This window comes from Geotrypetes seraphini, chromosome 2 (genome assembly GCF_902459505.1).
Source record: "Geotrypetes seraphini chromosome 2, aGeoSer1.1, whole genome shotgun sequence".
In the NCBI taxonomy this organism is placed as follows: domain Eukaryota; kingdom Metazoa; phylum Chordata; class Amphibia; order Gymnophiona; family Dermophiidae; genus Geotrypetes; species Geotrypetes seraphini.
The window spans coordinates 159,260,152-159,282,258 of NC_047085.1; the positions used below are offsets into that span (position 1 = coordinate 159,260,152).

At 40.8% G+C, this 22,107-nt stretch overlaps 1 protein-coding gene across 4 annotated transcripts in view; it reads left to right on the plus strand.

Moving 5' to 3' along the window:
- The window catches only part of LDLRAD4 (low density lipoprotein receptor class A domain containing 4), a 766,771-nt gene that overhangs the window by 122,057 nt on the left and 622,607 nt on the right, over nt 1-22,107 (plus strand). For 2 of the 4 annotated variants that reach the window (XM_033934146.1, XM_033934147.1), the window contains exons 2-3: nt 3,776-3,855; nt 4,734-4,898. The gene's annotated coding sequence lies outside the window, so the exon portion shown is untranslated. The remainder of the gene's footprint in view (nt 1-3,775; nt 3,856-4,733; nt 4,899-22,107) is intronic. The other 2 variants (XM_033934148.1, XM_033934145.1) reach the window with 1 other exon arrangement.

The following is a 22,107-nucleotide window of genomic DNA, read 5'->3' on the forward strand; positions in this document are numbered from 1 at the left end:
TCTCTACCCAATCTCCACCCCAGACCCCGCCCCCATAATAGTACTAATTGTAACACTATTTTTTTTCCATTCATTTTTCACAGATACACAATATAATCTTATTAACAACACATAATGGTTAACCACAAAATTAAACTACACAAAGCACACTGACAGCAGATGTAAATTCTCAAAATTGACATAATTCAATCACTAAATTCAAAAATAAAATCATTCCTCCTATCTTTATTGTTTTCTTCCCTCCATTCTAGCCTTACCTTCTGGCCTGCTCCCGCCTGGCCAGTTTATGCTGCCCTGTCAGAGAGAAGGCTTCTGGTTCAGGCTTAGGTGCAGGACGCGCGTAGGAGCCACTGTTCGTGTCTTTGTGCACTGAATCAGCTGGCTCAAAGATAACGCCGCATCAATTGCACCGTGGATCGGCAGTTGAAGAACACATGGCGTGTGAAGATGCTTTCATCAGAAGTCCATGGTTAAGGGGATCACAAAGTACCAAACCTTTCCTCAGCATTGAAACACATAGGATATTGAGAGACAACAGTAGTAAATTGGAATTAAACGATATGATTCTCATGGTATATGAACACTGGTTACTCTAGATATGAATTTTCCACGAATGCTAACACTAAGCCAAAAAAGCTGAGCAGGACATTGGTTTTGTGCTCCCTCTTTTAAGTGACGTATTGAGGTTTTTGTTTGTTGTGCAGTCAAGAAATGAACACTTGGTTCACTGAGGGTGTTCTCACTGCTAAAAGAACTTATTTATTAATTTTATTTTAAAATTTGTATTCCGCTTCAAGCCTAAGCAGATTACAGGAAAAACAGACATAAACAACTTTATAACAATAACAACAACACATCAACTATCTCCTCATCATTCTCCTACTTTCAATTATCTGATTGTGCAGATCTCACATAAAAACATTTCACTCTAATAAAATGCTTGCACAAATAAATCAGTTTGCAGTTCTTTCTTAAAAGATCTCAATTCCTTACATCAGTGGTTCCCAACCCTGTCCTGGAGGACTACCAGCCAGTCAGGTTTTTGGGATAGCCCTAATGAATATGCAAAAGAAAGATTTGCATATAATGGAGGTGACAGGCATGCCAATCTGCCCCATGCATATTCATTAGGTCTATCCTGAAAATCTGACTGGCTGGTGGTCCTCCAGGACAGGGTTGGGAACCGCTGCCTTTCACAATCTCAAGCAACCTGGCAAACAATTCCATAGTTGTGGACCTGTTACTGAGATTGCCTTTGCTTGCGTTCTCTTGTAGTCTCGTATTTCTCCTACTGACTCTGATCTCGGTGAACATAGCGGCATATACCTCCTTAGTGCCTGCACCAAATACCAAGGAGTTACTCCATTGATTACCTGTAGAAAATTTGAAAAAAGATGGAGAAAACAATAAACATCTGATGATAAAAAGCTGTAGGTCAAGGTCAAGCAAGGTAATCTATTATACCAGAGGTTCTCAACCCAGTCCTCAGAACCCACTATGAATAAGCTCTACATTCATTCCATTTAAATCTATCTCATGCATATTCAAGCTGGATATCCTGAAAACCTGACTGACTGGGTTGAGACCTCTTATTATACTATTCTTCCTATGTTAGACAGGATGGGCCTGGTTCTAGAAACAGTGCCTAGTTTCACCTAACTCTTAGGTACTGTTTGCTACGGTTGTTGTAGATTAGAATTTCCACATACTGTATTTTTGTCTCTTCCTCTTTCTGCTACATCTTGTAATTAATGAGGCTAACCTTTTTTCTCTCACCTTTTCAGTTACTGCATTTGAGAACTAAAGAGGCCTTTTTTCCTTATACCTTTATGCACTTTCTTAACATAACTGTTCGTTGCCTTCAGAATAACTCCTTTCAATTTCACCCACTGCGTTTCTACTTCGTTCAGCTGTTTCCTTCCAACTAACTTGAGTAAGTCCTCTCATCCCACATTTTAATATTGAACCTCACCATTCTGTGGCCACTAGATGCCAAATGATCACCCACCGTAACCTCAGAAGTACCAAGTCCAGAATAGATCTATCTCAGACGGTTCTGTTATTAATTGTCGGAACAATTCTCCCTGTAACGAATCCAAGATCTCTTTTTTTCTAGATGACCCTGCAACAGGGACAGTCCATTCAACTTCAGGCATATTAAAATCACCTATCAGTAGTACTTCCTCTTTCCTAGCTATCTTGTGAATGTCTTTAAATCCTTATCCCTTTCTTCTGACTGTGAAGGAGGCCTGTATATCACACCAATGTAAATAAATTTTCCATTTTCACTTCCCAGATTAACCCATAAAGCTTCTTCTTTACCCCCTATATCTTGCAATTCTGTCACTTTAATATTATTCTTAACATATAACACCATTCCTCCACCCGTTTTACATACCCTGACACTCCTGAATAGCCAGGTATAACTACAACCCAATCATGGTTCTTTGTGAACCACGTCTTCTTGACTGCCACTAAATCCAATTCATGTTCAACTAATAGAGCTTCTAGATCTGGACTTCTGTTACCCGTACTATGGGCATTGGTATACAATGCTTTCCAGCTTTCGCTCTTTTGTCTCATTTCAATAACGGTATTTGATGTCTTATATTCTTGAGAGTTATTAATTACCTCAGGCATTTTATACCCAAAGGGCCTGATTCTGTATAGGACACCCGGTCTCAGCAGCTGCCTAAGCGGCTTTTGAAAATTGCACATGAGCATACTATGCCAACCCTGCCTAACCATCCTGATTGTCTAACCAGCATCCATGTCACAGATGCCATTTAGAGAATCACGTTGCTGCTCAACTGATAACGGAAAGGGAATCTGCCTGCCATGATCAGCAGCGGCAGGGAGCCCCCGAACCCCGCCGTAAGTTGACTGACAGGAGGGATGCCAACTCCCTCCCGCTGCTATCCCTGAACCCCTACTGAACTGTTCATGGCAGGAGGGATGCCCACTCCCTCCTGCCAGAACCTCGAAAACAACCCCTAGCAGGAGAGATGCCCAATCTCTCCTGCTGCCAACCCACCCAGATCCCCATGAGAGTGGCTTTAGGTATCTAGCCAATCGGAGTCTTAGGCCACTCCAAGTGTATCCCAGAATGCACTTTAAAAGAGGCCTAAGACTCCGGTTGGCCTAGGTAAGGGGTAGGCAATTCCGGTCCTCGAGAGCCAGAGCCAGGTCAGGTTTTCAGGATATCCACAATAAATATGCACGAGATAGATTTGCATCTCAAGGAGGCAGTGCATGCAAATCCATCTCATAAATATTCATTGTGGATATCCTGAAAATCTGACCTGACTCTGGCTCTCGCAGACCGGAATTGACTACCCCTGGCCTAGGTGCCTAAATGCCCTGCAGCTTCTGAGGCGTTTTCCCCTATTCAGCTATATTTGTTTGAAAATGAAGTCTAGTGTTGACAAGGGGTTAAGGATTGCACCAGTGTAGATTTAAACTAGAGATATACCATTTGATTTATTTAAACTTGAGTGGCATACATTGCCTCCATTATATGCAAATCTCTTTCATGCATATTCATTATGGATATCCTGAAAACATGACTGGCAAGGGGTACTCCAGAACCGAGTTGAGAAACACCGCTCTACGCTACCTTGGGTGAATTTATTTATTTATTTTTTAAAAGGCGGCAAATTATAAACAAGTCAAATAAATGAATCAAGAGAAAACATTTGCACATGTTGGTGAAAAGCAAATGGTAGGCACCACAGAAAAACCATCATCAGTAATCAGAGCTGACATTTTGTTTCAGATGCAGGACAAACCATCGGCAATCTGTGACGTATGATTCATCTCTGTGGCAATTCCTGAGGAAAATCAGATCATAAATGTGTAAGTTAATTAATTTATTTTATTTTATGCAATTGAAGTTTTTATCATTACTCCTCTCACACTTGTGTTTGGTTTTATTATCAGCTTGAATTATGGCGGCTAGGTGTTGTGATCCTGTTGGATTTGGAATACTGATCTGTTATTGCTGTTTTCTTTGTCTCTTCCTGTTAAATATTTTGAGTAAAAAGAAGCTCTGTTGTGCTGAACTTCATCAGAGCCTTGGGCCAATATCACATTGATAACATGAATAGGAATAATAGGAGTGAATGGGTTGATACCCCTCATCTCTTCCCCTCCCCAACCCCATTTTCTTAAGGATGTTATATTTCCAGTTCAGGAAGGAGTGTATGAGGGATATTTGCTGTCTCAGTGTATTATAGTAACGTGAAAGACTTTTGGACTGTGGTATCACGGACTAAGATTGTTTAAAAAATGTATTGCTGATCTGAAATACAGTACTCCCCTGAAATTCACGGGAGTTCCATTCCAGGTTCCCCTGTGAATTTTGAAAAACCACGAATACAGTTTTTTTGCCTGTCAAAGGCTGGGGAGGCAGGAGAGGGCAACTGGAGCACCGGCAGGTGAAGAAAATCACTCGCGGTCTGCTCCGACCGCCTCTTCCCGTAGTAAAGTTAGGCTACACCAATCAGGGGCTGCTTTAACATGCAGCTCCTGATTGGTGTAGCCCGACTTTACTACAGGAAGAGGCGGTCGGAGCAGACCGCGAATGAGCGAGTCTGCGATTTGCGAACCACAAATTTCCGGGGGAACACTGTATATACTTTCACCTCACAATCAGTATTTAAGTTTAAAGATATGGATAATGTTTCCTGATGGTCCCAGGCTCTTACGATTAATAACAAAGTTTTCTCTTGCAGCCTAAAATGGAGATTATGGAGAATCTCGCCAGGATGAGAAATCTTTGATTTCTCAATTCTGCTGATACGTTTTGTATCTTGCTGGTCTGTTGCAGAAGGAAAGGATAGTGAATTTCCTAGATTCTAATGGGTTAGAAGATCCAAGGCATCATGGTTTTACTAAAGGTAAATCGTGCCAGAACGAATTTGATTGAATTCTTTGACTGGGTGACCAGAGAATTGGATTGAGGATGTGTGCTAGATATAATTTACTTAGATTTCAGCAAAGCCTTTGACACAGTTCCTCATAGGAGGCTCTTGAATAAACTTGACAGGCTGAAGTAAGGGCCCAAAGTGGTGAACTAGATTAGAAACTGGTTGTCAGGCAGACACCAGAGAATGGTTTCACCAGAGTCTTATACAGGGGCATCAATACCTCCTTTTTCCTACTGGCCATTCCTCTTCCTGTACACCCTAGTATCCTTCTAGCTTTCATCATTGTCTTATCAACCTATTTAGATATAAAGTCACTATAAAGGAGCATAAGGATCACTAAAACTATTGAGTCTGCAAAGGAGTGTAAAGGTTGTATGAGCTGAAAGTGAAAAGCACATCTTGGAGGAGAACTGTAGCACTAATTAAGGTGTAATAAAACTGTCAGGCAGTCAGATAAGCATCTGTAACTTGTGTCTAGGGAAAGGGTACACCCACTGCTACCTACCAGGTTCAGATTTACGCAATCTTATTAGAATGATGAAACCAGAATATCTGAAACTGATTTTATTATGAAAATATAAGAATGATATATATAGCCAGCTGTAAATAATAACAAACTAATGATTATTCACAAATATCTCTGTAGATATGTCAGCATAGAACAAGTACATAAGCATAATCACTAAGGGCTCCTTTTACGACGGTGCGCTAGGGTTTTTAGTGTGCGGTAGCCGAAAATCTACCGCCTCCTAAAAAGGAGGCGGTAGTGGTTAGCGCGCTCGGGAATTTAACGTGCGCTATTGTGCGCGTTAAGGCCCTAGCGCAGCTTTGTAAAAGAAGCCCTAAGTAATTAGAAAATATGACTAATTATCACACAATATATATTTCCTTACAATATGATTCCTGATAAGAATATAGCAGCAAATCTATATAATTAGCTTGGCATAATCACCAAGAGTCCTGAACAACCTTATTTTACCAAGAAGACTCTATTCTAGTCCAGCAAGACTAAGAGAAAATTCCTGCCTTACCCTTGGGTTCAGCGGACATCAGCTCCCCCTGGTGACGGAATTATCTTCTTTAGGCTACCAGCATACAGTGAGTTTTAAGAAGAGTCCTGCAGCTGGAGAATCCTCGTTCAGTCAGCACAAAGTTGCTTCCCTCTGGTAACAGCCAATGCAAATGATTGCCAGTCCTTCGTGGTGCACGTTGTAAATCAGAGACAAAGTTCAGCAGTGTCCCCAAAACGAACAGTGTCCGAATCCCTAGCTCTCAGCAGACACACACAAGTGAAATTCTTTCTCATCAGTTCTTATTGTCTCCTGCACAGTGTAAAGGAGCTATGTAACTCCCCAAACCCAAAATTGTCTAACTCACGTGACCCCTAGAGGACCAATCAGAACCAGGCTTTTTGGTCACACAGAGGAATAATAAATAGTGTTTTTGTGAAAGGTCCTTAGGAGACAGACAGAGGTGCCAAAATAATAACAGCACAAGGCACGGTTCATAGCCCTAGATGGGAAACTACCTCTCCTCCATGTTCACATGGCAATGGAGATCCAGTGATGGTAGATGTCCTTAGCTACGCACACACAGATCTTCTAAAGACATCCAGAATGCTTCAGGACAGCAAATATGGTTCTTGGCCTAAGTTTCAAGCCTGCAGTTCTCCAACAGGTAAAGCAGGAATCGCCCCTACAGAACAAGAGTGGAAAACGCTTTGAAACTTTTCAATTCTTTTTCTAACTATTTTATATTGTTCTTATGGACTAGTGACTATTTTCTTCATTGGTTTTGTATCCCTGTTTTTGTATATACAGTTTGTATATTTGGAAAGCCCAATGCATGGGAATTTTATTGTCGTTAAGAACCATCTCCCAGTTAGCCTTTTACCTATGTACTACTATTTATTTTTAAGCCTGCCATTCTAAGACCCTTATTACCGTATTTCCCCATGTATAGGCCACGGCCTATACATGAGTTTTACAATTCCCTGCAGTGGGTGCGGCTTCCTTAAATGGGGCGGCCTATCTAAAGACATCGTAAATAAGCCGCCCCATTGTAAAATCAGCCGTGGAGACCCTGTACCTGCAGCTCCCTCCTGAACGGCTATCGGCTGCCTCCTGCCTCATCGTGGCCAGCAGTGCTGGGCAGGAGCGATCTTTTCAGCATCCAGTCGGCCCCGCGCTGCTTCCTCAAGGCCTGCGCCAGTGGCATTGGGAGATGATCATGATTGTTGAGTTTAATTATTGAAATCTTGGGAGGGTGCCTCTAGGGTTTTGAAAATCAACTGAGGCAGGCACAACTTTTAAACATTTGCCTAGGGTGCCTTACATCCTTTCTCTGTCCCTGTAGGTATTTAACAAGAACAATACTGGTGAAATCTCTCCTGGAATTCAATGAGGGTTTTCCAAGCTTGATTTATTGTTGTTGTTTTAGTGTTTTGGCATGCTTAAAACTCAATGATGACATATGGTAGGAACACGCTCCAAGGGACTGGGCTCCAGGATGGCACAGAGCAGCAGTCAAAGTAGACAGATGGAGGGATTAGTCACCCTCCAAAAGTAGTTTAATCCTACATATTGGCAAGGCCAAACAGAGGGAGGAAGAGCAAGAAGTGCCTGTGGAAGCAGAGACAAAGCTTTTCTTAGCTCGTTTAGAGGCAGCTTTATGATCTAGGCACTGGTGATATTGAGCTGATAAACATAACATCTGTGAAATTCTGTGAGGAGGGACAGAGAAAGTCTAACAACTGTGGATGGAAGGAAAGGGGTATGGAGGCAGGCAGAAGAGTCATATTGAAAAGATCATTCTGTTGCCTTCCTCCTGCATGCCCATAGAAAATGCAATTTGTCAACCCAACTACATTGTAATGTGGTTTATTAAATTGCGCCTCTGCTGCTCAGTTGGCAGAAGGCCTGAAGTTTTAGAGAGTGGGAAGACCTTTGATTGGATGTTAAAATAGCATACATTACGGTGGCTTTCACAGGCCCTTCCTCCCATATCATACATATGGTTCAAACGGTAATGCTTGAAAATTGAAGAGTTCAGCAGAAAATAGAAGTCCCAGAAATGCCTCTGTGTTGTGCCTCATCCCAGAATTAAACCACTTTGGGAATAATAGCTGAAGGGGAAAAATGAAGTGTGCAGTACAGTATTCCCCCAAAATTCACGGGGGGTTACGTTCCTGGAGCACCTGCGAATTTTGAAAAACCACGCATACTGTACTATATTGGATGCGGGGATCGGAAGCGGGAGAGGGCTGCAGAACAATGTTGGGGGGTTGGCATTTCTCACTTCCTCATCCGCTAGCAGCCACTGACCTCTCAAAAATCGAGCCAGAAAAAATTTTGGCACACTAATCGGTCTGTTAGTCTGTGTCTCCTGTAAGCCCCGGGACTTTCTCTGGAGTCGTCGTAGTTTAAAAACACGCTTGGAAAAACCCATGAATAACTAAAGCCCTGTTTTACTAAGGTGCGCTAACCAATTAGCATGCGCTAATTCGATTGGTTAGTGCACTGTAGTAAAACCGGGAGCAAGTCTGTGAAGTCGGAACCACAAATTCACGGGGGTATACTGTATTTCAAAAGAAAAAAGAGCGATTTATGGCATGCTTATGTTTTAAATACATCTGAAAATCAAGCTCTTATTTTGCAATGTATATTGACAATATTTCCTTCATATATGCATAAAATGTGTACATATGTTTTGTAGATATGTATTGGTGAAAAGACCCATGTAATGCTGTCAACGTCTCTTTATGACTGTTTCAAATATTAGACAGCATATGCTGACTGCAGAGCATGGATACTTATCTCCTATCATGCATTCAAAAAACCACATTCAAGTTTCCTTCCTTTTGACTTGAAGAGACATAACTGATCAGAGGTTTCATCCTATTTTTTGTATATGGGAGCAACCTGTAATCATTTGCGCCTCTAGTGCTAGAAGCATAGAAACACATAAATTGACGACAGATCGAGTTATTCTGACTCATCCTATCTTGTTTTGACATTTTTCCCTTCTTGCTGCAGACAGTGCTTTTTCTAAGGATGTGGATATCATTTAAAAAGTTAAATGATGATAGGAAGGTGAATTTTTCATACGTTTGGATTTTTGCCTAAAGTAGAACGAGAACAACTCACATGTATAAGCTCTGTTTTCCATCATTAAGAGGAATCAAGTCCATCAACTAGTAAAATTTCACACTCCTTTCTATACTTACTAATTGCAATGTGGAATGGACTACCTCCTCAAATTAGGTCATGTTTATCTCTTCAGATCTTTTCGCAAAACTATAGAAACCACTATGTTTCATTGCTTTTTAGGCTATAGCTCCAATGAATGTTAATGGATCTTTCTTTGTGATCTAATTATGTAAACCGAATCGAGCTCCTGTTTGTAGGAGATAATTTGGTATATTAAACTAAGAATTAGATTAGATTTGGATGGCTCGAGCCTCTGAAGTCTTCTGATGGGAAGCAGCCATTGGTAACTGCATTCGTCAATTTTCCTGTCTTCTGCATCTGTAGTGTTATTGAGTCACTAGTGGAGAAAACTTTGACTCTTCAGCTATACAAGATCTCTTTGAGTCTTCATGCACAAAACATTCCTTCTCCCATCTTTCACCTATCCCATCCTTGCTCTTGGATTGCACCATGGGCCTCTTCTATCAAACTGCGCTAGCAGTTTTTAGCGCAGAGAGCTGTGCTGAATGGCCTGCGCTACTCCCGATGCTCATTGGAGCTGTATGAGTGTCGGGAGCAGCGCGGGCCATTCAGTGCGGCTCACCGTGCTACAAACTGCTAGTGCATTTTGATAGAAGAGGCCCCCAAGTCAATGGTCAATGTGCAGAGTGGTTTGGTTTTGCATGGGGAGGAAGTTAGATGAGTGGAAGATCCATTCTTTTGGAATGTAGGATCTGTGGACAGATGAGTAAGAGTAGAAGCTTTAAGTAGAGAAATAATATTGAAGAAGCCAGGAAATAATCAAGACAGTGAGTGTTTCAGTGGTGAGTGATCATAGACCTGTTATGGGGACCCATTTGTTTATGGGTCCTAATGTGATTAATCTGGTTAGATAACTCACAGTGACTTTAGATATCACCTAGTTCTCACTAGTTCATTTGGAGGCCTCTGTTAATAAGTGCTTGGGTAAAATTGGTTCTTTGGTTAACAGATTAGTTTTGAAAATGAATCAATAGGAAAATAAGCTGAGTTTGCTGGTTCAGAGGATGTAAAATGTAGTACAGCATATATAACATGAGACTTGTGTTGTATCAGTAGTGCAGGATAGATTGATCTCCAGTTGGAGAATGGAGATGGTAAAGAATAAATTGAAAACTTTGAATTTATGCTTTGTGAACTTCCTTAGAGATGCTTTGGAACTTTCTAGCGAAACTATGAAGAGATACTGTAAGGAATTTATGAAAGTCCCTCAAGAGGCTTATCCATTTGTTCCTTCCAGTTCAGACTGGCCAGGAGGAAACTTGAAGATCTAATATTTCAAATGCCAGAATGCATTTATTGGCACATTTGGAAAGATCTATAGAGGAAGGAACCAATTGGTTAACCTTTTGATAGCTTTTATGTTTATATATTCATAATATGTTGCTTTTTGGGGGAAAAGAAGATATGGGTTTTTCTTGATTTATGTAAGACACCACAAGTTAGGAGAAATAATTTTCTAGATGCATGCCAGTTGAGTTGCAATTGTATCGCAGAAAAGGTGAGAGGCATTGATTTTCAGATGCAAATGCAGAACAAATAGAGAGCAAACCAAGTACACCAAGCAATAAAAACAACAATTCAAAGCAAGATGGAATATAGCAGTGCCCTTGAAAGATTTGCAGAAGATTATTGTGTGTGAGACAGTGATGGAGTTGAAGCCATTTATAATGTTCTTTAGAGTCCATGGAAAATGTATCTCTCAGAATGGAAAATGGTATCAATGTTTTTTCAGGTGTTAAGATTCCAGTTGGCCCAGGTGCCTAAGGCTCTGCCCATGGGAGGGCCCTTAGGCACGGGTCAACCAAAGATTCCGGTTGGCCCAGGCTCCTAAGGCCCCTCCCCAGTGCATCCCACAATGCACTGGGAAGGGGCAGGCCTACCTCATTCTGACGGAGGTGGGCCTGCCGGATGGACGGTGGGAAGACCCGTCTGGCCAGCCATCATTGCAGGTTAGGGGAGTCCGTAGGGACCAGGGAGGATGGGGGGTTTAGGAGGGATGGGGTGGATCTGGGTGGGGGGGGGTCATCGCAGAATCTATGGTGGGGGGTTCAGGCAGGAGGGATTGGGTATCATCCTGCCGGTTTCGTTCGGGGGGAGGTTTCTGGCAGGAGGTATTGGGCACCCTCATGCTGATTTCATTCGGGGAGGTAGGGGGTTTCCGGCAAGAGGGATTGGGCACCCTCCTGCCAGTTTTGTTCAGGGGGTGGGGGTTTCCAGTAGGAGGGATTTGGCGCCCTCCTGCTGGTTTCATTCAGGGGAGTGGGGATTTTCTGGCAGGAGGGATTGGGCATCCCTCCTGCCATGTTTGTCGAGGGGCTGTTCCAGGTAGGAGGGATTGGGCATCCCTCCTGCTGCGTTCATTTGGGGGGGGATTGGTGGTTGCAGCTGCGGCCGCGTCTACAATAACCCGATTCTCTAACTGGCGTCTGTAACATGGATGTCAGTTAGAGAATCGGGTTTACTTTAGGTGGCCTTAGGCCCGATTCTATATAGGACTTCTGAGACCGGGCGTCCTATACAGAATCCTTATGTACCTTTGGATGTATACTAACAGATCACATTGCTTTGTCCACCTTTAGTTTAACTAGCGCCTCACATGCCTATTTCTCTTAAAGTCATTCAGAGTCTACCACACTTCTATTTCTGTATGTGTTTGTCTTCTGTGATCATACTCTTGGCTCTTCATCTGTGAACACAGAATAGAAATATTTGTTAAGCAACCGAAATGGGCAGGAACAAGTGGACATCGCTTCTGCCCATTCCCCTGTTAGACCACCAGGGATCTGCACAGGTAAGCTCAAAAGGATCCTGGGAGAGGGTGTTGTGGTTGTTCAAGTTAGAGGAAGAGGGAATGGAAGGGACTTGACAGTTGTTCAGTGGTGTGCTGGGAAGGAGGGGGATCAGAATCTTGAGGAGATGATGATGGCGGTGGTGGGAGTTTGAGACTTGGCAAAATACTCTTATGCATCTCTCATATGAATATTAGCTGGGACATATATGAGACCCGATGGCTATAGTAGCACAGGCTGAATTAGCCCTGGATATTCAGTTCTGGGGCCTGGACATGCCTGTAGCTGGATTTTGATTAATCTTATAACAAGGGTCATGCTATAATCTTCCAAAAAATTTCAAACAAATGGTTATTATAATGATGATAGAAAATCCTCTGCATATAGAATAATCTGTGTGTATTAAAAATGGCTAATGCTGTAAATGTCAGCTATGCTGCGGGATGACTAGTAAAGAGCATAGAAGGTAAATAGGGGGCATAAGTGGAGATAAACTTAATATTTCATGTTCTGTTGAAGAATGTATGGTGCAATCTTATGCATTCAAATCTAGCTGTCTGGCCATTATGAAAATAAAGGTAATTCACTGTTACAAAACACTAAAAAACTATAAAAAGTATCAAAATTCTTCCAGCTAGCAAGTTCTCTTTTTTTATTCTATATTTATAAACATTTTACTTAATCATTTCAAGAAACCTTGAAATAGAAATAAGATACACTGAGAAGAGATTTTTTTTTAAAAAACCCCAACAACCAGCAACTGAATACACATCCCAGTGCATTTAATAAAGCCCCAAAATAGGAAAAAAGGGAGGAAAATAAGAAACTGAAGTATTTCTCTGTGGAAGGAAAACAAAAAGAGAAAAAATTGAAAGCCAAGATGATATACCAGAAGCATTCTAATCCCTAGTGAGACATATTAGACAATAGAAGAAGCAACAACCAAATCAGAAAAAGAAACCTTGGCATCCAAATAATTAGGGCCAAGGAAACAAAACTATTACAATTATACTTAATATGACATTTGCAAGGAATTTAAAGAAAAAAATAACTCCCAGAGCCGCTACTTGGGGATTCGTGACCAAAAAAAACCCCTTGCATTTCACCTGGGTAGCCCTGAAAAAAATCAGGAAATACAAATATATGTTTTCCCCAATAGCATGCTTTATATATAAAAAAAAGTAACCTTAAAACCCAATTCCTGTCAACCTCTAAGATTAAGGTTATTGTCAGAATAGCAAAGGTTGATATATCAAAATGAGAATTCTCCCCCCAAATATTGGCAAATCTAGACTATCTGGAAATATCTCCAGTCACCTTTAACCTTCCATAATCAATGCATAGGAACAGGAAAGGATAGTAAGGCCTTCTTAGGAATTTGGAGCACTTCCGAGGATATTTCTTAACCACAGCCAAAGGAGATATCAACGATGACTTAGGAAAATTCTAAACGCCTCTTTATCCCTTACAAAGGCAGCATAACAAGACCTCAGTTTCTCAACTTGATATTCATCCTTTTCACGTCTCTTCCCATGGCATTCTAATTCGTCTTCATGACTCTTACTTTGTGTTTTCAGCAAAGAACAGCACTCAGGAACCATATACAACCTCTAAAAACTTCATCCAGAACCACTGTCCAGGAATCTAAATGGGGTCCCCAGGATCCAAGAAATATACTAGAGTTCCCCTCAGCCAAGACTTCAATAACAGAGGGCTGAATCTCTGAGAAAGGTTTACCCACTGAATTGTTGACCTTTCCTGACATGCCTATAGCTGAAGAGGAAGAAGGATCCCCTGTCTCTGTAGTGGTCATGTTGCTGTAGTCCGCACCTGAGACAGCTTCTGCACTGGGTTGTGAACGCCATTGTTTTAGAAAATGCTACACATCTGGATCTCCAAGACATCTTGTGATGCACTGGACTAAACAAGAACTCAGCATTCTAGTGAGATATGGGCCCTCAAACACCCTGCCCCTAAATGGAGTTCAGCATTCAGGTACAGGCAAAACAAAAGGAATCTTGGGTTCCTGGGATCAAAGTGATGCTTCCCTTTATCAGTTTGTCCATAAAGATTGTGAGTAGCCTCTATATTCAGAACTCACTCTTCCTATGTTTGCTTCTGATGCCATCTTGCCCATCCCCCTATACCAGTTAGCAATTTCCGCTGTCAGAAATACTGTTAAGAAATAGAAATTACTGTGTATGGAACTGTTGAAGTTGAGGCAAGATCTGAAGACAAGTAAAACACCTGATGGAACTGCCTGAAAACTGGTCAGATCTACAAAGCAGAACCCACAGATCACTGAAAAATTTAGTTCATCCCAAAAATCAGTGGCGAAGGGGGCCTTTTACTAAGCTTGCAAACATTTGTGCTCTCAACTACACAAGATACATTTTGAGAAAAAAATGGTGATGCATTTGAAGAAAATAATGCTTTGGGGTTTTGTAGGAACTAGCAGTACAGGAGATATTGGATGGGTGGAAAGAAAACATTAATTAAATTAAATATCATCATATTCTAGAAGCCAATACTCAGTCAGTGAAGAAATTGAAGCTGAAGAGAGGTTGAATATTTCAGCAAAAGAATGATCCACAACACTTCTCGGAATCAATAATGAAGTATTTACAGGAAAGAAAGATGAAAGTTTTGAAATTGTCTTCACTGTTCCCAGACTTGAATATTAGTGAAAATCTGTGGGGAGATCTCAAATGTGCAGAGCATGCAAGGAGACCTAAGAATATTTCTGAGATAGAAGAGATCTGTAAGGAGATGTTACAAAAGTACTGACTGAAAGTGTGCTCAAACTTTTATGTCTACCATAGTCTGCTTTCTTAGTATGATTCTGTGTAAAATGGCAAACAAGTAGTATTTAAGCATTAAACTTTGCAGAAAGACATTGTGTTTAACTTATGCTAATTTGGGGGCCTTTTTACTATGCTGTGTTAGGCATTAACATGTGCCCAACACAACTTAAAAGGGCTTACTGCAATGATAGAAATGTGCAAGCCTCGTAAATAATTAAAAAAAAATTTTTCCATGGAGGGAGTGTGTCAGAGTGCAGAGTGGTCGTTTCAGTTAACATATCTACATTATCTCATGCTGATTAGTGCAGGATTAGCGCATGAGCCCATACCACCTACAAAATAGTGGCGGCAAGTGCTCACACACAGGGGAGGGTCATTAGGGTGGGCAGACTGGATGGGCCGTGGCCCTTATCTGCCGTCAATTTCTATGTTTCTATGTTTTAATGGCAACATGGCTATTAATTGAGAAAATAGAAAATCAAAATGGTTGCTGGAGAAATGGTCTTAGTGAGGGGGAGAAACTTGCGTAAGACCACAGTAAGGCCAATTTTTCCTGCAGCTTGGTATAAGGACCCCTTTGGGATTCATTGACACTACAATTTGGCCAGGGTTTCCTGAACCTTTACAAATAACTATAGAATACATGCACAATCAGTGGAGTGAGTGTAAATTTATACAAGTCTTTTTGTTTTATCAGAGGCCATTGTACTGTATAAGCATGTTTTATTTTTATTATTGAATCAATTATTCGATTCAATTCACTTTTCCTTTCCAAATGGGCTTAAAAAAAAAATAAAAATTTTCAAACGTCCTGGTAGGTTTATTTTGTAGTCTTTCCACACCCCACACCCCTCTTTGCCCTCTTCAATCCCACTCCTGCACTGTGGTGTAAACAAAATAAAAAATACTTTTTCTCTCCCTGTTAAATCCTAGTTCCCACTCGCTGTCTAACACCAGCTCTGGCAGGATACACATTTATTTTTTTTAAAAATTCTTTATTAATTTTCAAGTCAAATACAAAGTGCACAGAATATACAAACAATTAGTACAGCAAACAGCACTTATATCCAAACAATAATAATACAAAGTACATTTTACTCCCACCCTCCCTGGATTTGTGTGAAAATCAATTAGGATTTGAAGGCTTACTCAATTAATTAATCATTCTTAACAGATTCTGCTAATGGACTCCACGTTTCCTTAAATTTTTTATTATACCCTAGTTTTTCAGAATTCAGTCTTTCATATCTATAATATTGACAAAGTGTTTCCCATCAAAAATTAAAGTTTAATCTATCCCAGTTCTTCCAGTTTCTTGTAATTAACTGCATAGCTACCCCATCATAAGAACACATTTCAAATCTGACATATTGTAATCACAAAATAGAAAATAAAATTATTTTTTTCTACCTTCCACTGTCATATTCAACATTTGTTTCTTTTCCACTGTCTACCATCTCTCTCTGTCCCTGCCTTGTGCCTTGGATTAAACCTCTCTATTCCCCTCCATGCAGCATCTCTCCTTTCCTCCCCTCCCCTCCATTATCATGTGCAACGTTTCTTTCTCTCACCCCATGCATCTCCCCCTGCCCTCCACCTTTTATCCAACATTTCTCCCTCTCTCTTTTCCATACATGTCTCCCTACCCTCTACCATATGAAGGATTTCTCCCTCTCACTTCTTTCTATCTCTTTGTTTCATCTCTCCCTTCCTCACTTCCACCCCAACAATTCTTCCTCTCTCCTTTCTCCCCCATGTACAGCATCTTTCCTCCTTTCCCACCCATCCTCCTATGCAGCAGGACTCCACTGATATTCTCACTGTGAAACCTGACATACTTCCAAGGCAGCAGCGGCAGCACTCTGAACGGGCTTTGTGTCCTGCCCCGCTAGGGCTTCCCTCTGCCACATCACTGATGCCACATCACTGCGGTTTTAGGAGGCCTCGGAGGTATGTCAGGTCTCACCAGGGTGGGGGGTCGCTGAATCGGTGAGTCTGATTTTCTCAGACAACGAATCAACTCACTGAAGTGAATTGATGAACCGGGCAGCAATACTTAGAACCCCACTAATACAGTGTTACAACCACAGAAGAATAGGAAAGCATTATCCTGTCATCAATCAAATAATGATAAAAGGCATTTAATACAAAAAAAATCTAACAGTATTATATTAAATGAACTTTCAATCTGCACTTTATTGTGGAAAATAACAGAAATTTAACATACTTCGCTAATAGCTAAACATGTACACTTTGGTGTACAATAGTCATCTACCATTGACATTCCAAACAATCAAGCATTCATTGGGTGTCTACTCTATTGCAGATTTTGGTATCATCCGCAAAGAGGCAAATCTTACCCGACAGCCCTGCAGCAATATTGTTAATAAAAATGTTAAAAAGAACAGGCCCAAGAAAAGAAACTTGAGGCATACCTCTGTTAACATCCCTTTTCTCCATTGATTATTACTCTCTGTCGTTTTCCACTGAGCCAGTTTTTGACCCAGCCTGTCACTTTGCTCCATTAAGCAAAAATAATAGCAAATTTTAAGAAAAACAGAGCGCAGAGAGAGGGGTGACATGATCGAGACATTCAAGTATCTCACGGGCCGCATCGAGGTGGAAGAAGATATCTTCTTTTTCAAGGGTCCAGCGGCAACAAGGGGGCATCTGTGGAAAATCAGGGGCGGGAAACTGCATGGGGACACCAGGAAATTCTTTTTCACTGAAAGGGTGGTTGATCGTTGGAATAGTCTTCCACTTCAGGTTATTGAGGCCAGCAGCGTGCCTGATTTTAAGGCCAAATGGGACAGACGTGTGATCTATTCACAGAGAAAGGTAGGGGAGGGTCTTTGGGGTAGGCAGACTAGATGGGCCCTGGCCCTTATCTGCCGTCTATTTCTATGTTTCTATTGTCTCTGAGCGACCCTTGGATGGGCTTTAAACATTTTAAAAAATTATTTTCTGATCAAACAATCAAATTCATGGGAAAACCTTCAGTTCGTACAGTTTTTCCAACTTTAGACTTTTCTGGACAACTCTAATGGATCTGCCATCTGCAATGAAATCTGATTGCCTGTTTAATGAATTGGCTATCGAATTTTCCAAAGACCCTGAATATGCAAGATATGTGGAGATGATTTAATATATGGGAGGCTGTAAAAAGCTCCAGCTTTTTTTTCATAACACAGATAAAAGATAAAAAATTAGAAGTAATCTCCAGGTTTTAGTTTCTTCATTTTTTGTTTGCCGGACAGCTAATTCAGGTAGGTTGTAGACAAATTAGGCACAGCTTTTAAGATACACCTTTAAATGCCCTTCCATCTTTTGCTTTTATGAGCTAGACATGACCTAGGGACCCCGTTGTAAAAGTGCATTCCATATGTTGCCATTGACTGGAACTGCTTTCCTCTTGAGAATAAATTTGAGGTCTTCTGCATAACAGTGCACAATATTACTGCTAAGTCTTCAAACTGGCCTAGCCAATATACTATCATTTTTATTATAGAATATAAATCATAGGTAAACATATTTAAAAACACTGATTCTCATCAATGCTAACACAAATAGACTTTTAAAAATATGATTTTAATGGCATGGAACCGGGAACTTACTGTTGTGGTATTATTTGGTGGGGGTCTCGGGGGGGGGAGGGGGGATAGGGTCCCCTTCAGAAGTCAAATTGCCTGTTGTTTTTCCCTCTGTACCTTTTACATGCTCCAGTTGTGAAAAATAGTGAGTTCAAGTTTATTGATTTTTAATATACCGACCATCAATGGGTATTTAGCCGGTTTACAATAATATGCTAAAATAGAAATAAAAGCAATACTTGTAAAAAGTAATGTTTATAGAAAGGGAGGGAAGTGTACGTTGAAGACCTTGACAAGACGAACTTGAAAGTGAGGATTAAAAAGGAGGAAAGGGGTAAAGTTACATTATGAGAGATAAAAAAAAAAAAAAGAGTTGAAAAGAAATGGAGGGAAAAGGGATAAAACATTGAAACAGAGAGAAGGACATTTTCAGAAATGGGTGAGTGCTTTCTAATTGATAGTTTTGTAAGCCATTATATCTCTGTGCTGGAGAAAATATATGCAATATAGGTTGCCCTAGCTTAGGTGGCAAGGTTTCAATGTGTTCAGGTTTCCGCAGATTAAAGTACCCATGTCCGTCTTATCGTTCCCTCTGTGAGAAATTCCCTAATACCTATTAGTTTTGTTTGTCCTTTTTTAATTTGATTCTAAACTCTATTGTCTCTTGTGGGTTAATTTACAGCCTGGCATACGCCAAGCAGCGCTATAGTAAGGATAAGCAGTCATAGTTTAAATTTTAAGTAAATTTCAGCAGTTAACCCTTTCAGGACCATAAGGATCGTAGGCCAATTTTTGTGGTTATGACGACATTTTTATGGTAAAAAGGGCTTGCAGATGCCAAAAAATTGATTTTTTTTGTGAAATATCATTATTTTTTTTTTTAAAAATCACACTTCTGGCTTATGGACAGTGTGGCAAGTGAATCTTCTCGTCAATCTGGCAACGACGCTAATGAATGAATGTCGGAACCAGTTTGTTTACATAAAGGCAGTATCATATGGAATCCGTACATATCAAATTTAGAACTGTAGACTATCCCAATCAAAATTTATAGGATTTTAAAGTTATGGGACAAATATGTCCCTTGGTCCTGAAAGGGTTAAGTAGCCTGATCAACAACAGGGAGAACACTTCTCTCCCCTTTTCACAATGTTCAGCAACTGCACTCTCACACAGAAACTGGATATTTCCAAGGGCATGACTTAGGCATGAGATAGCAGCAAAAGCAGACAAGTACAGCAAATGCTTCTTGCACACTTCAGTGCAATTCTACAAGTACAGAATACAGTCGGACAAGGTAATGCACCACTGTTCTACAATACCACAATCTGCTACTCCTAGCCTCCTCTTCTGAAGGCGGGTAGTCCAGGCTGGCATGCTACTTTGTTCACATTGTCAAACATTAAGCAGCAAACACTTCAAAGAAGCTGCTGTTTCATATAACTCTGCTGATGAAGCTGCCCTGTTGGTGGATACAGAACCCTCTTAAACTGGTTAAGGCTAATGGCTTAAGTCAGGGGTGTCCTTGGCTTTTCAATAGTGTTTAATCATGATGAGTGGAAATGCTAATCTGATGTTGGCGATCTGTACCTGTTTTTAAAATCGTCTATAGTACCCGAAGATTGGAGGGTGACCAATGTAACGTTGATTTAAAAAAAAAAAAAAAAAGAGTTCCAAGTGTGATTGGGGAAATGACAGACTGGTAAGCCTGTCTTCAGTTTTGGGCAAGATACAGGAAACTATTATAAAGAATAAAATTACAGAACACGTAGACAAATATGGTGTAATAGGACAGTCAGGGTGGGTTCAGCCAAGGAAAATCTTGCCTCTCCAATTTGCTTCATTTCTATGAAAGCATGAATAAAAACGTGGTTAAAGGTGAGCCAGTTGACATAGGGCTCCTTTTACAAAGGTGCGCTAGCAGTTGTAGCGCGTGCTAGCCACTGCCGCCTCCTTTTAAGCAGGCGGTAACTTTTTGGCTAGCGCACGCTAATCCGGTGTGTGCGCTAAAAACAATAGCGCACCTTTGTAAAAGGAGCCCATAGTGTGCTATATATTGATTTTCAGAAAGCTTTTGACAAAGTTCCTCATGGGATAGGAAACAATGTTCTGTTGTAGATTAGAAATTAATTATTGGATAAAAAACAGAGTAGGGTTAAATGGCCATTTTATTTTCAATGGTAGAGGATGAATGATGGAGTGCCACAGTGATCTGCATAGGGACTAGTGTTTTTTTTTTTAACATACTATAAATGATCTGGAAATTGGAATTTTCTTCCTTAAGCCTGTGCAGAGTTCTATTTGGATTAGCATTTTGGAAATTAGAATGACCCATGCAGACAGTGAAAATTTGCGAGAAGACCTTAGGAATTGGAAGACTGGGCATTCAAATGGCAGATGATATTTAATGTGGCCAAATGCAAAGTGATGCATATTGAGAAGATAATCCAAATCATAGTTACCAGATGCCTTGGGGGCCGGTACCTAAGTTAAATGTCATCATAGACAATATGTTGATATGTTCTCCCAATACAAGCAAGAGTACAATTCAAATTAAGAACATAAGAACATAAGCAATGCCTCCGCTGGGTCAGACCTGAGGTCCATCGTGCCCAGCAGTCCGCTCACGTGGCGGCCCAACAGGTCCAGGACCTGTGCAGTAATCCTCTATCTATACCCCTCTTTCCCCTTTTCCAGCAGGAAATTATCCAATCCTTTCTTGAACCCTGTGCCGTACTCTGCCCTATTACGCCCTCTGGAAGCGCATTCCAGGTGTCCACCACACGTTGGGTAAAGAAGAACTTCCTAGCATTCGTTTTGAATCTGTCCCCTTTCAACTTTTCCGAATGCCTTCTTGTTCTTTTATTTTTCGAAAGTTTGAAGAATCTGTCCCTCTCCACTCTCTCTATGCCCTTCATGATCTTGTAAGTCTCTATCATATCCCCTCTAAGTCTCCTCTTCTCCAGGGAAAAGAGTCCCAGTTTCTCCAATCTCTCAGCGTATGAAAGGCTTTCCATACCTTTTATCAGACATGTCGCTCTCCTCTGAACCCTCTCGAGTAACGCCATATACTTCTTAAGGTGCGACGACCAATATTGGATGCAGTACTCCAGATGCGGACGCACCATTGCCCGATACAACTGCCTACTATTTAAAACCATAAACGGAGATAGCCTAGCCTACCTAAACAACCGCCTAATCCAAACTACCTCAACCAGACATAGGAGAACTCACAAACCGATCACGCATCCCCCAATCAGAGGCGTCAAATGAAAAAAACTGTACGATGGCCTTCTAGCCACAAAAACAGCAAAACTGGACTACCAACTCTCCAATTTACTGATAATGACCCCTACAAATCATTCAGAAAAGAAATAAAAATCATATTATTCAAGAAATCCTTGGAGACAAACTAACACTGCAAGACTCATCCCAATTCGCTGAAGCAACTCGCTCTACTCTTCAATTCCTCTGGAAATGTCCAGATAACTCCTTTTGTAATCAGCCTTGAACCGCAAGGTAATGGCGGAATAGAAATCACTAATGTAATGTAATATGTTGCAGTAGCCAAAGAAGCAAATAGGATGCTAGGAATTATTAGGAAAGGAATCATAAATAAGACCAAGTATATTATAATGCCTCTGTATCACTCCTTAGTGCAACCTTACCTTGAAGAGCAACCAAAATGATAAAGGGGATGGAACTCCTCTCATATGAGGAAAGGCTAAAAAGGTCAGGACTCTTCAGCTTGGAAAAGAAATGACTAA